This window comes from Odontesthes bonariensis, chromosome 15 (assembly GCF_027942865.1).
Source record: "Odontesthes bonariensis isolate fOdoBon6 chromosome 15, fOdoBon6.hap1, whole genome shotgun sequence".
NCBI lineage: Eukaryota > Metazoa > Chordata > Actinopteri > Atheriniformes > Atherinopsidae > Odontesthes > Odontesthes bonariensis.
The window spans coordinates 80088-94803 of NC_134520.1; positions in this window are offsets into that span (position 1 = coordinate 80088).

The following is a 14716-nucleotide window of genomic DNA, read 5'->3' on the forward strand; positions in this document are numbered from 1 at the left end:
TTGCTGGGTCAAAGGAAAAATGTTGGCGATTTGGATTCTCAGCATGTCTTCCCATCTACACAAACAGAAAAGGCGCCACAAATGAGAAAGATAATCTGTTTAGTGTGTTATCTATGCATTAGGCAAACAGTGTTGACGCCATTTAGCCAAATATTCGCTAGTCCATCATTAACATGGAGTCAACAAATAATATAATATATGATATAACTATCGATATTGTGCTTGGAATGAGTGTTTAAATTAACGATGGATCGTAATTTACCTCTTATTTAAGATGTGGAGACTTGATAATCCACCGCTCTCTCTCCGTTCAGTCAGCGAATGTCTGATGTCACACAGGAAGTGAACCTCAGCCGTCATGGTAACGTGCGCAGGAAAATAATTACTTTTTTCTTTTTTTTAGTTAATCAGGCAACGAAAACTTTGAGGAACGAAATAAAACCGGTATTAACCGGTTACCATTATTTTTAAATAAGTGTTCCTGTTCCAGAACATAAAAAATAATAACGTTTCCGGTTTTGTTTCTGTTCCCTGTGAAATACAAAAAGTTCCCGGTTTTCGTTTTCGTTCCTTGAACCGGTTCAAAGCCCTGGTCCCAGGGCCCTGTCATAATTACATGAAGTAAAAATGTCAGAAAATTCCTTCTCCTGAAAATTTGAGCGAGCGTGGAGCGATTTCGCCTGAACAGCAGGAAAATTAAGGTGAGCGCGGAGCGAGTTTTGAGCGGAGCGTCCTGGCGCAACTTTAAGCGGGGAGCGATGTAACACCATTCAAAGGATATCTGTTGGAACAGGGAAACACGAGTTAATGACCACAATAATGTTACATGTACATAATATCATTTGAGAAATTAAACGGGGGGGGGGGTAAAGAGAGTAAAGTGAGGAAAGGTGTGACAGATGAGGCCCCCCAGCACTCTAGGCCTATAGCAGCTTAACTATGGGATGTTTCAGGGTCACCTGAGCCATCCCTAACTATAAGCTTTATAAAAAAGGAAAGTTTTAAGCCTGGTCTTAAAAGTGGAAAGGGTGTCTGCTTCCCGGACATTTACTGGTAGCTTATTCCACAAGAGAGGGGCCTGATAACTGAAGGCTCTGCCTCCCATTCTACTTTTAGAAACTCTGGGAACCTCAAGTAAACCTGCAGTTTGGGAACGAAGTGCTCTGTTAGGAAAATATCTTACAATGAGATCTTTAAGATATGATGGAGCTCGGTCATTAAGAGCTTTATATGTGAGGAGAAGAATCTTAAATTCTATTTTAATTTAACAGGGAGCCAATGAAGAGAAGCTAAAACTGGAGAAATATGATCTCTCCTGTTAGTTCTCATCAGAACTCTGGCTGCAGCATTTTGGATCAACTGAAGGCTTTTCAGAGAATATGTGGGACAGCCCAATAATAAAGAATTACAGTAGTCCAATCTTGAAGTAACAAATGCATGGACTAGTTTTTCTGCATCACTCTGAGACAAGATGTTCCTGATTTTAACAATATTACGAAGATGAAAGAAGGCAGTCCTAGAAACCTGTTTTATATGCGAGTCAAATGATAAGTTCTGGTCAAAAATAACTCCAAGGTTCCTCACTGTAGAACTAGAAGCCAAGGAAATACCATCTAGAGTAACTATATAGCTAGACAATTTCTCCCTGAAGCGCTCAGGTCCAAAGATAACGACTTCAGTTTTGTCTGAATTTAGAAGCAGACAGTTCTGAGTCATCCAGGTCTTTATGTCTTTAAGACATGCTTGTAGTCCGACCAACCTATTGGGTTCATCTGGTTTTATAGATAATTACAGCTGAGTATCATCAGCATAGCAATGGAAATTTATTCCATGCTGTCTAAAGGCTGATTTATGCTTCAGACACAAAGCCTCTGACGCTCGGACGCAGAGCCTCTACGAGCGTCAAAATCTTGACCACTCCCCCACTCAGAGGCTCTGCGCGTGTTGTCGTGCACCTCAGAAAAATCCTGACTACGCGACAGACGCACGCAGACCACCAACGGAAGTGCGCAGACAAAAGCGGCTGTGATTGGTCCTCGGTGTGCCTTTCCGGTTGTCTGTGTGGCTTCCTCCATTGCATTTTCGCCAACTCCAATAAAAGAAGCTGTTCTTCTTCGATGTCGAGCAACTCCAGATCCACATCTTGCATACACTTTTTTTTTTTTTTTAAAATAAACACTTCCGCCGGCGCCCCCGAAGTTCTCGTCACCGCCCACCGAAATTCTCGCGAGGGGAAACTGCTGTGCGTCCCGAGAAATTCCAGACCAAGGTTGCAGAACCATAACATGAAAAGTGGTTCGCGACCAGAGCAAAGCAACACGTCAAGACGATAGACGCAGAACTATAATCCGCCCTTTATAATGTTACCTAATGGAAGCATGTATAAAGTGAAAAGAATCGGTCCAAGCACAGAACCCTGAGGAACTCCATGACTTACTCTGGTGTGTGAGGAAGATTCTTCATTTACAAGAACAAACTGAAATCTATCAGATAAATATGACTTAAACCAGCCTAATGCAGTTCCTTTAATCCCAATAACATGTTCAAGTCTCTGTAATAAGATACTGTGATCGACCGTATCAAATGCAGCACTGAGATCCAACAGGACAAGCACAGACACAAGTCCACTATCAGAGGCTAAGAGGAGATCATTGGTAACTTTCAGCAGTGCAGTTTCTGTGCTATGATGCACTCTGAATCCTGACTGAAACTCTTCAAACAGATTATTTCTGTGGAAATGATCACAAAGCTGAGCTGCAACTATTTTTTCAAGAACTTTAGACATAACAGGGAGATTGGATATAGGTCTATAATGAGCCAACACCTCTGAATCAAGAGTAGGTTTTTTAAGTAAAGGTTTAATTACAGCAACCTTAAAAGTCAGAGGTACATATCCTGTCAACAAAGACAGATTGATCAAATCCAATATGGAAGTGTCAATTAATGGGGCTATAGGAGAATTTTTCCCGGTTCAGCCATCGGGTTTTCGCTCCTATTTGCTGCGAATGGTGGACGAGCCTGCTGGTAATATTAATTTCCTTAAGCACTGTTTGAGTTTCAAGATGTTAGAAATTTTTTGTAGCTTCGTTAATTATTGTTATGTGTTGTGATGGTACTTATGGGTGAGCAGGGCCCTGACACTACTCACCACATATAGTTTTCTACACAGAAGATGGGTTCGGGGCCACATACACACAGAATAATATCAAGAAATATTTATACATGTAGTCCTTGCACACACGTAGAGGCGTGACACTTATAGTTTTTAAGAAATGTGCTCATTTGCAGAGTTATAATCAGTGAGTTATGAAGGTCTAACTCTCTCAGAAAGAGGTTCTGTTTCGAGAAAAATGGGAAAAGACTCCTGATAGAAAAGTTTTTGCTAACGCATTAGAATTGTTTTATTATATTTATTATTTCCACATGCCTGTGCAATGAAGACTTGCTTGCTGCTGATAAAACGCAATGAAGAACAGCTTACACATTGATGCTTACATAATGATGACAAAAAATCTCCTCTCTGGTTGTGCTACACCTTAAAGTGGCTGCAGACTTGCAGTTTGGGGCCCTGCTAAGTTGGCTGCCGCTAACAGGGGTGACACAATACAGAATATGACACTCTGACCTCATTTTAAGGTTGATGTAAAAATTGGCTTTGTTCTTAGACATTAGTATGGAAGCCCATTTCCGCCATGAAAGAAAAAATAAAAGACCAACAGGAAGTCATAATTTCGACTTTCAAAGTCATAATTATGAGATTCAAAGTCATAATTTCGACTTTCAAAGTCATAATTATGAGATAGAAAGTCATTATTATGAGATTTAAAGGCATAATTATGAGATAGAAAGTCATAATTATGAGATTCAAAGTCATAATTTCGACTTTCTATCTCATAATTACGATGCCGGAGCAGTGAGAGGCAAGTCTCCTTAGAAAAACAGCGTACTCCAGCACCCAGTTATATGCTCCTAAATCCAAGATAAGCATAGGATCTCATTATTCGGTAACGTTTGCTATTGTGTTAATAGTCAGTTAAAGGTAGGTACGCCTTCTGTTAGTTTTGTGTCGCCACGGAAACGCCTGCAGACTGGCTTTTTCAAATATGTAAACGAGTGAAATGTAAGTATCAGAAAAAAGCTGCTGGATAGTTTCGGTTAGTGTTGCCAGGTTCTAAGGTTCTTTCGTTTTAAATGCTTTTTGATCATGTGGTGGTGTGTATAGCGGTCGTTTTCATAGCAACGTTAGTTAGCCGCAGGTTAACCGTCAAAGCACGTTAACCGTCAAAGCACGTTAACCTTGTTATATGACATTATTTAATTGGTTTTTTGAAGTATTCCGTTAATTAGATCGTTTTTATTTCAAAGTGTGAAAAAAAGTTTGTTGATGCTCTCCAAGAATTCAACAAGTTAGTATGTATAATTATTTTGCGGCATAAATGCAAGCACGAGCTAGGACAGGGGGGGGCCACATGAGAAACCAAAATTATGTCAGAGGGCCACGATAAATTTAGGTGGTAATTTCATTGACCAAGCATAACCATCAGTGGCGGCTGGCAAATAAAAATATGTCCGGATTACAAAAAAGGGAAAAAAGAAAATTATTTTGACACACATCCTACATTGGCCCTGAGCAACAAATGGCCCACACACTTAACAACTCTTTTTGAAACTCTTGTTGAAACTCAAACACATTTGTTGGAAAGCTGGCACATTGTTCTTAATGACTATCATTTCAATGCAGCTCTTTGTGAGAAATCTTACAGCAAAGTGTTCTGGAATAAGCACAGGAACTGACCTGTGGTGGGGAGTCTAATATAAAGCTGGGTACCACTGTCACACTTAATTCAATCAATCATTATCCCCCCGAAGGAGGTTATGTGATTGTCTGAGTTTGTTGTGTGTTCATTTGTTTGCTGCTGTGAGCACAGTCCGCCACTAGGGGGAGCCAAATCATTAATTATTTACTACTCTTGTTGAAGAGGGATGGTTGTTCTTCCCTACCTTTTTCACCTTTTATTATTATTAGAATCATTAAGGTTTTTTAATATTCTTTATATTCATATCAATACATCTTTAATATTAGTATTATATTTATTCATAGGCTATGTGGAATTGTGGTGTAGGCTATATATAAAGAAGAAAGCAAAAACAGTCATTGAATCAGTGCAATTTATTTATTATTTATTTACCACTTAATTTCAACTCTTCAGTGAGAATAATCCAGTCTGCTCTGGGCCTGAACAAGAGCATTGAAATCTGGCTGAATGTCTGAGGTTGCTATGCGAAGGACAGCAGACAGGTGCTCATCAGTGATGGAGGATCTGTGTTTGGATTTGTTGAACTTCATCACTAAGAATGTCTGTTCACAGACGTAGGTGGATCCAAACAGGACTAGAATCCTCTGAGCATGCCTCCTCAGGTGTGGAAAGCTCTCCTCTTTGAGAGAGGAGTAAAAGTCCAGCAGGGAGACTGACCTAGTAGAGTAGAGTAGAGTACTTTTATTAATTCTGAAAGAAATTAAGGTGTCTGTCATCTTACATAAATACACACACACACACACACACACACACAAACACAAGCAGCAGTTATTGAATAATACCTGAAGTGGTCTGAAAGGAGTGAATCAGACTGCAGGTCGATTAGTTCCATCTGAACATCACTTGGTGCTTTTTCCACTCTGCAGTTGAAGGGAGAGGAGACCAATAGCATCTCACTCTCAAGATTTTTGAAATCTTGAAATCGCCTCGAAAACTCACAATGCAGTGCATCCAACATCTCTGAGTATTTCTGGAGGTGATCGGCCGACTTTGTCGCTGCTTTCAGTGTTGGCAAGTGAGTCAAAACCTTCTCCTTCACCTGGCTTGAGAGAAGCTCTAACTTTCTCATGAAAGCCTTCACCGCGCTGTACATCTCATGCACAAACAGACCCTTGCACTGCAGTTTGGCATTTAGTTCGTTCATCAAAGAAGTCACGTCTACTGCGAATCCGAGGTCTGCCACCCACTCGTCATCTGAAAAGTCGGGAATGTCATGTCCTTTCTTGGCACAGAAATCCTGAATCTGCACTCTCAGATCCCAGACATTTTTCAGGACTTTGCCGAGGCTGAGCCACCTGACAGCGCAGTGGTAGCCTACGTCACCATGCCCGCTCTCGCTGTCCTCCAGAAGAGCCACAAATTGCCTGTGGTTTAGTGCTCTCGCTCTGATGAAGTTAACTACTTTCGTTACAACATCCACGACATGGTTCATTTTCAACACCGTCTTACACAGCACCTCTTGGTGGATTATACAGTGCAAAAATGTCAACTTCTGCTCGGGGTTAATTTCGGTTACTTTATCCTGCATTCTTTTCAACAATCCCACATTTTTTCCCGTCAGATTTGGACAACCGTCTGTTGTTACGCCAGCCAATTTGTCCCACTCAAGTTTTAATTTGTCCAAGCATGCATTTACCTCGGTCATCAAGTCCTTGCCGGTGGTTGTGCCTTTCATTGACTGCATCGATGCCAGCTCCTCTGTGATTTGGAAGTCATTCGTTATGCCTCGCAAGAAGATGAGTAGCTGGGCGGTGTCACGTACGTCGCAGCTCTCATCCAAAGCCAGGGAAAAACAGTCGAATTCGGCAGCTTTTTCCTTCAACTGCAGCTCCAAATTTTCTGCAATATCCTCCACCCGCCTCGTACAGTGCGCCGGGGGAGCGAGACGTTCTCATAAGCACCCTTTTTTTCAGGGCACATCAGTGCAGCAGAGTCCACTAAACATTCCTTGACGAACTCTCTGTCAGAGAACGGTTTGCTTCTCCGGGTGATTTTATGAGCAATTACAAAACTTGTTTTGACGGTAGCGTCTCTGTTGGCATTGGCTAGCAATCCATCAGCTTCTCGTGCACGCTCTTCATCTGACAGATTCTTGTATTTCTCCTCATGCTTGGTCACGAAGTGGCGATTCAGATAATAATCTTTCAGCACAGCAACTTGAGTCCCACAAACTAAGCACACAGCTTTACCTTGGATGTCAGTAAATAAATACTTGGCAGTCCATATTTTGTTGAAAACACGACCTTCGATATCAACTTTCCTCTTTTTAGCTGACATGACGGCGATGTGCTGGGAATGACTATCCTCACTTGTTGCAGACGTTCACCCCAAAGTTCGACTATGCTAGCACGTTAGAACGTAACCACGTGCGCAACAATTTCAAAATAAAAGTCGCACGATTATATTGCACTTGGAATACGAGGGTTTCCCCCATTTATTTTTGTAATTTATAATAGGCCTCGCGGGCCGTACAGGGATGCACCACGGGCCGGATGTGGCCCGCGGGCCGTAGAATGCCCAGGTCTGAGCTAGGAGGTAACACACCCCACAGCTTGTTGTATGCACATGTTTTGTTATGCATAATGTGATTCACTATCTTCCCCGTTAAATTGTTTTAGTCGATATATAGACAAGAGTAAAATATGTAAGTGATATGCATCAGTTTTCAACCTGTTTTCTTAACAGTTTCATGTACATTTAAGCTAAGCTAATGCCGGAGGTCTACAGCTTTAGATTGACAATATTTACAAAAGCAATTAAAAATAAGGGAAATTGAAAAACAACTAAACAACAAAAAATAAAAACAGGCAGGCCCTGTTGAAAATTTTAACTGTTTAACTTTACTCAACTTTCAGGATACCTGAAGGGCCTAAAGAGACAGACAGAGGAGGTTCCTTTGATGTGAACCTAAACAGAGGTAACTTGCAACTCTTGTAAAAATCCAATTTATTATATTGTGTGTTTAAATGAAAGTAATTAAGATCAAAACTAAGATCATTCTGATGATGTTCATGTACTTGATCGTTTTACAAAGATGAGAATTTCATTTTGGGAAGTGTTCAACCATTAAAATGTTTCAGGGGAAAAATGTAAACACAGAACTTCCAAACTTAAGCTCTACACTTTACCATTAGTTGTGGAGACACTGGTAGAGTTTTCTTTATTACTTTTATGTAGTCCCGCGACCCGACCGACGGATTCAGTGGTATAGAAAATGGATGGATGGACTTTTATGTAGTTTTTTTGTGTATTGCTTTGTGATTGAAGATCTGTATAGCTGCTTGGTTGTCTGTTATCCTGTTTTTTTTTTTTTGGCTGGATCTTGAGTCTGAAATAATATTTCTATCTATCATGTAGGGCTGGACAATAAATCAATAATATATATCATGATAGACACGTGATCAATATCAATAGATGGTGCGTCTGATAGAATATTCAATATATAGAATATTCTCTGAACTCTGATCCAGAACCACAGAGCATTCTGGAGGATGTAGGCAGAGGAAAGGCTTTAGCCACTCAACCTCTCAAGGCCAGCTAAGCTAGGTTGATGGCATTATTCAACTCCCTCACTCACTCACTGGTGAACTAGCAACAAGCTGTTGAGTAACTTGCAGAGCAGCAGTTTCATGTTTCGCCACAGTGCCTCATAACTTTAAAAAATAAATAAAGGTGTGAAAGCTGTGGATAAAAGAGGAAAGATCACATCACCAGTTTGGCAGCATTTCAGATATAAAAAAACAAAACAACAACTAATCAATAATTATTGATATAAACTGATATGAAATGCTTGCATCGTTTTTCAGTACTATCATCCAACTCTACTATCATGTTCATAATAAATCTTTTGCAATGTTATATTTTATTAGACGTTATTCATTACTTATTGTGTGTATCTGTCACAGGATGGAAGAGATATGTGACTTCTTAAAATCACGGGATGTTTCAGAGGAAGTCATACAACGACTGGAAAAGGATAAGGTAGTTAGATTGTTGAGGAAATCAGTACCATTTAGCAGTTATCATACAACACTATTATAGAGACATGGTGAAGAAAGATAAGTTTTATCATTTGGCCTTTTTTTAACTTTTTTTTTTAACTTTTTTATTTATAGGTTGAATAACTGTTTTAACATTTTTTTTTTCTAGATTGACTCCAGTGTCCTTCTGCTCATGACAGATGAGCAGCTTAAGGAGTATCTCCCATCTTATGGTGATCGACTGGCGCTTCTTGGATATTGCAGAAGGATGGAAAATGCTGCTATTCCTGCTGGCTGGAAATCAAAACTTTTTGACCGACTGAGAGCCAAGATTTCAAGAAACAAAGGCAACGATCAGAAGAAGGTCTCAGAAAATGTTACCATCAGAAATGCTCAAAAAAGTATGCAAAAAGTTGAGATAGGATGGCTGAATTCTCGAGATTTTTTCAAGTTAGGACAAAGAAAGGTGGTGGAACAAGAAAAATTGATGTGTCAAAGGACTGTAGAAAAAATGAGTTAATTGAAAAGGCAGTGGGTTTGTTTTTTCCGTCTCAAAGAAATTCACAAGGAAGAATCACAGATTTTGAAGTTGATATGACAGATTTTCAGGAACATTCACTTGATGAACATATTACCGTTGGAGAACTTTATGAGCAGACAAAACTACCTCTTTTGCGATTTTACCTAACAACCAAAAAAAAGGACGGTGGCAGTGACTCAGAACCAGACAACCCCAGTGGAAATGACCAAGAAGCATTAAGTTTTTCTACTCACTCTCAGGTTCACACACCACTGACTCAATCCAAAGCACCAGACAGTTTTGATGTCATATATGTTGGAAACAGCAGTGTCCTGACAAACAGCAGCAGTGATAATGTTCACCTAGTTTACTCTACTGTTGACATGGGTGATTTGTCCAGTGTCCAAGAGCTAGATGCAGCAATCAATGTTGACATTTTAGAAGACAGTGGCACTGTTACCTTTCTCACAGGACACATTTCTAACACAGATAGTCTCAGTCTTGATGACACCCTTCCGCTGTCTCCACTAGTCCAGTGCTTTCTTCTTCACACTTTGATTATTTGGAGGAGTCAATTGTTCAGAGAGATGGGATTAAAAAAATCCTTGTTCTTCACCGTGGCCAAATCCTGAAAGAACTAATTTCACATTTTTGTGATCCAAGTGTCACTCAGGAGGACATATGTATTCGAGTGGTGCTTCCTGATGGAAGGCGAGAAAAGGCTGTTGATGATGGTGGAGTTTTGAGGGATGTCCTCTCCGAGTTTTGGCAGGACTTTTATGAACAGTGCACAATGGGCAATAACTTTAAGGTGCCCTACTTGCATCATGATTTTGGACAGCAACAATGGGAAAGCATTGGCCGAATCATTGCCTTTGGCTGGCAAAAACAGAAGTACCTGCCTATAAAACTTGCTCCAGTAATACTGGAGCAAGCAGCTCTTGGTTGTATAAAGAGTCCTCTTGTCGATAGCTTCCTTCGGTATGTTACAGAGTCCGAACGAATGGTGTTTGAAAATTGCCGTTCAGATTTTCAGAGTGTGGACAGAGAAGAGCTTCTGGAAATCATGGATCTCCATAACTGTCGAAGAGTACCAACAGCTGGTAACATTGAGCTGCTACTTGAGGAGCTTGCTCACCAAAAGCTCATTCAGGAACCTGCCTTTGTTATTGAGCAGTGGAGCACCGTGCTTTCCCCGCTGAGGTCAGAGATGGAAAGTATTACAGCTGCATATGAAAATCTCCAACCAACATTAAGAAAGGTTGTACATTCAATTGTATACCCTGCAATCATGAATGCACAGCAGAAAAACATCAGCAAATATTTAAGTTCTTATCTCAGGGAATCAGACACACAGCACCTGTCACTTTTTCTTCGGTTCTGCACAGGATCTGATTTGTGTCTTGGGAAAACCATCAGTGTTAGCTTCACTCAACTTCAAGGTATTCAGAGACGGCCAGTTGCCCACACATGTGGTTGCTACCTTGAGTTGCCGGTTAATTATGATAACTATCCAGAGTTTCGATACGAAATAAACAAGGTCCTAGAAAGCAGTGTATGGGTGATGGATATAGTGTAACAGACTTCAGCTAAAGAACATGTGAGTTTAAGGAGTTTTTAGCATTACACTTTCAAAGTTTAGCATTATCTTAAAAACACAGTTTTTGGCTCATCTTACCTCCACAGTGTTTGTATTTTTGCAATGTATTGTTCTCTGGAGTATTTATAAGACCTGCAATGTCTTAGTTGTAGGCACTCTCCTACTGGTGTTTGTTTTTTTTCTGTTAAAGTACACCAAAGTTAAAGAAAAAGTTTAAAACATAAATTTGAGTCTGCAGTAAAATGTATTTCCTCAATATTTTGGGTTTAATTTAAAGATTTTGTATTGCTGCTATGATTTTTTTTACTTTTAATCATTTTACTTGAGGCCACAAAAGCTGGTTTATTCCACAGTTAAAAATTGAGATATGGCCACCATGCTTGTAAACAAGCAGCTCTTGGTTGTATAAATCATTTATGAATAATTTCTGATGTTTTGTTTCTTATATTAGTCACATACTTTAAATGTTCTGTGCATGAACATGTTTCTACTCTGTAGTTCTGGAACAAATGGAACAGAATGTTTTATTTATCCTTATTCATGAAAACGTTCCTTTTGTTTACTCAGCATTTTATTTATATTGCTTATTTTAAGGTTATGCTTACTTATATATTCAATAACAGATTGATGCCATTGCAGTAGCTCAATATCAGATTTAACCAGAAAACAGCTGAGAAAGAACACTTTTTTTTCGGTTATTCTTTTTTTTTTCACACCTTGAAGCATTATTTGTCATTATTTTTAAAAATTATTAAAAAAAAATTACTCAAAGCCTTCTGTAATGGTTATGTAGAGATTTTTATTTTTATTTTGAAATACAATAAACCGCTTTCTTAATTTAAGTGTGATTTATTTGGGGTGGGGGCTTTAAATCAGCATTGGGATGCACACATGAAAAATTAGGTTTCAACAGCAGTTTTCAATTCCTTTATTTCCTATTTAATAATCAACATAATGTTCAAACTGCAATGAAGTGAAATTGATAATAAAGGGAAAATATCAAAATCAAAAACCATCTGACCATACTTGTGTAATGTATCAATATATTGATTATTTTATCAGCTCAGCATGCATTGATCTTATTATTTTAGCGTTTCTTCTTACTTGGTTACAGAGCTTGTGAATGGCTTTGACCCATCTTTATACTGGTGCAACAATGTGCTGAAGCAAATGCAGGTACTCCCAGGAAATGTCTACTGAAGTCCAAATTAGTGACAAGGTAGCAAACTGTCAACGCAAAAAAATGTTTTTACATTTATCACTACAGTTCCAAATCACTGGTAATCAGCTGTCTGAGTCTTATATATAGATCAATTGTTGCAAACACATCATCTGTGACATCCAGGTTATGCTCTGAAATCAGGTCCACACATATACTGAAGACATCTTCATCGCATGGAAAGTCTTTGAAAACACAGTTTTCCAAGCAGGCTTCAACCCTGTTCAGATCGATGCTGTGTAGATAGTCTCTGGTTCCATACACCTGAGGTACTGTGTACATTATGGATGGGCGCCCATGAGGACTTCGTGAATTATGTGCTGGACGTATCCTGTGGTGGTTCCAAGCTGAAGCAACTTCATTTAGTTCTTTCTAGAAGAAAATAACAACCAAACTAGACTGATTGCCTTGAAATAAGCATTCAAAAGTAAAACAGAAATATGAATCTAGCATCACTGCTATCCATCTAAAAACAGGGAGATTTCATTCAAGCAACTATCCAAACTGCAATCTTTGCAATATTTAAGATATGCTATTAATTTAGTATCATACTCAGAAAATAAATCTTTGCACATTATAATCACTTTATAGCAATCATAAATATTTTCAATAGGTGAGAAGGTGTAAGACAGAGCGGCTCAAATCAAGCTCACCTGTATTATGTGGAGAAAACAAAACTGAATCAAGGCTTTGTCCAAGAAGCTGTCCGAGAAGTGTCCATCTGCTTTCAGTTTGTCAAAGAGGTCCATCCAAAACTGGATACATTCACGCAGGATCAACCACCATCTTTCAATCCGCTGATTTCCAGTGCTTGGACCAAATATTACATTACCACTTTCAGGTTGATCTTCTGTAAGATGCAAAAATCTTTGCATGTCAGCCGCATGAACATTTTCTGTCCCTAAATCCACTCTCAGTCTTTCAGGACAACCCTCGGCTTTAATCACTGCATCCATGAAGTATCCAACAATGACTTTTGGATCATTATTTGTTTTGTATGCCTCAAGCCATATCAGCCTTCTGGAAAAACCGTCAATGCAACCGTTGATCCCAATTCCAAATGGTTTGAGCTTATCATAGCCATCCATATGCCAAACATAGTTTGGACCACGACTATAGTAAACCCGTCTCCTCAGTCGATTTCTTGACCTTAGGTCCACTCCTTCACCATCTAGTAAGTGTAAAAGGACTCGAACTGTTTCCCTGTCTGTAACAAGACCATTCATCCAACATTTTTGGTGCATCCATCGATATCCGTGACACTGTCCAGAGGTTTCAAGTTGCTGTCGAATGAAAGCTGCCACAACACTCGCATCAGTTTTGTTCTTTCGGCGCCAAAGTTTCTTCTTATTAAGAATCCTTTCAAGTGTCCTCTTGCTAAGAATAACCCCATGAGCCTCAGTCAGCAAAGCAAGAATTTCATCATTGGTGAAACCACGTCTGAAATACACCTCAATTTGTTTATAATCCATTAAAAAGGGGGGAAAAAACTGGTTAGACTACTGTTTTTCACTGGTTAGACTGATCAAATGAAATACTGTGTAAATCTCATCCTCAGACAAGACAGCATGTCTACTGGAATTGTCAATTTCGGAAAGTCAAAATTATGACTTTAAATCTAATAATTATGACTTTCTATCTCATAATTATGACTTTGAAAGTCGAAATTATGACTTTGAATCTCATAATTATGACTTTCTATCTCATAATTATGACTTTGAATCTCATAATTACGACTTTGAAAGTCGAAATTATGACTTTGAATCTCGTAATTATGACTTTGAATCTCATAATTATGACTTTGAATCTCATAATTATGACTTTCTATCTCATAATTATGACTTTGAAACTCGAAATTATGACTTTGAATTTCGAAATTATGACTTTGAATCTCATAATGATGACTTTGAATCTCGAAATTATGACTTTGAATCTCATAATTATGACTTTGAAAGTCGAAATTATGACTTTGAATCTCATAATTATGACTTTGAAAGTCGAAATTATGACTTCCGGTTGGTCTTTTATTTTTTCTTTCATGGCGGAAATGGGCTTCCATACATTAGGAATGAAATAGTCTCAGTACTTTTCCATGATGACCTAAAGTGATCCAGGAGTAGGAAGTGATCGGAAGGACGACTTTTTTTCAGACAATTTGAGGCGCCAAAATTAAAGGTGAGCAGAAAACCTCTTATACGTTTTATTTTGAAATTTCTGCATATTGGGTAACCTAAATGAAGTTGTCTGAATTGAGTTGTCCTCTGATCATGGTAAATCCAGGTGTTAATGTACTGTCTGATGTTTGCATTGAATGGTAACACGTCAAGTATAAACACATAGCCTCACACAGGGAAAGTGAATAAGTGTCCTGACAGGTGAATTCGAACAAATAAAAGACAAGATAAATTCATTTTATAAATGAATATCCCATTCGGGGAACTTTTCTTCAAAATTGAGAGGTTTCCGTGCACGAATAGCTATGTGTGACGAAGTAGTTTATAATTCCCGAAACTGAGTGGGTAGACTAGAAATATAAAATTAGGGGAATTCCGAGACGGAAGGTCTTCTCCCCTGACGAGA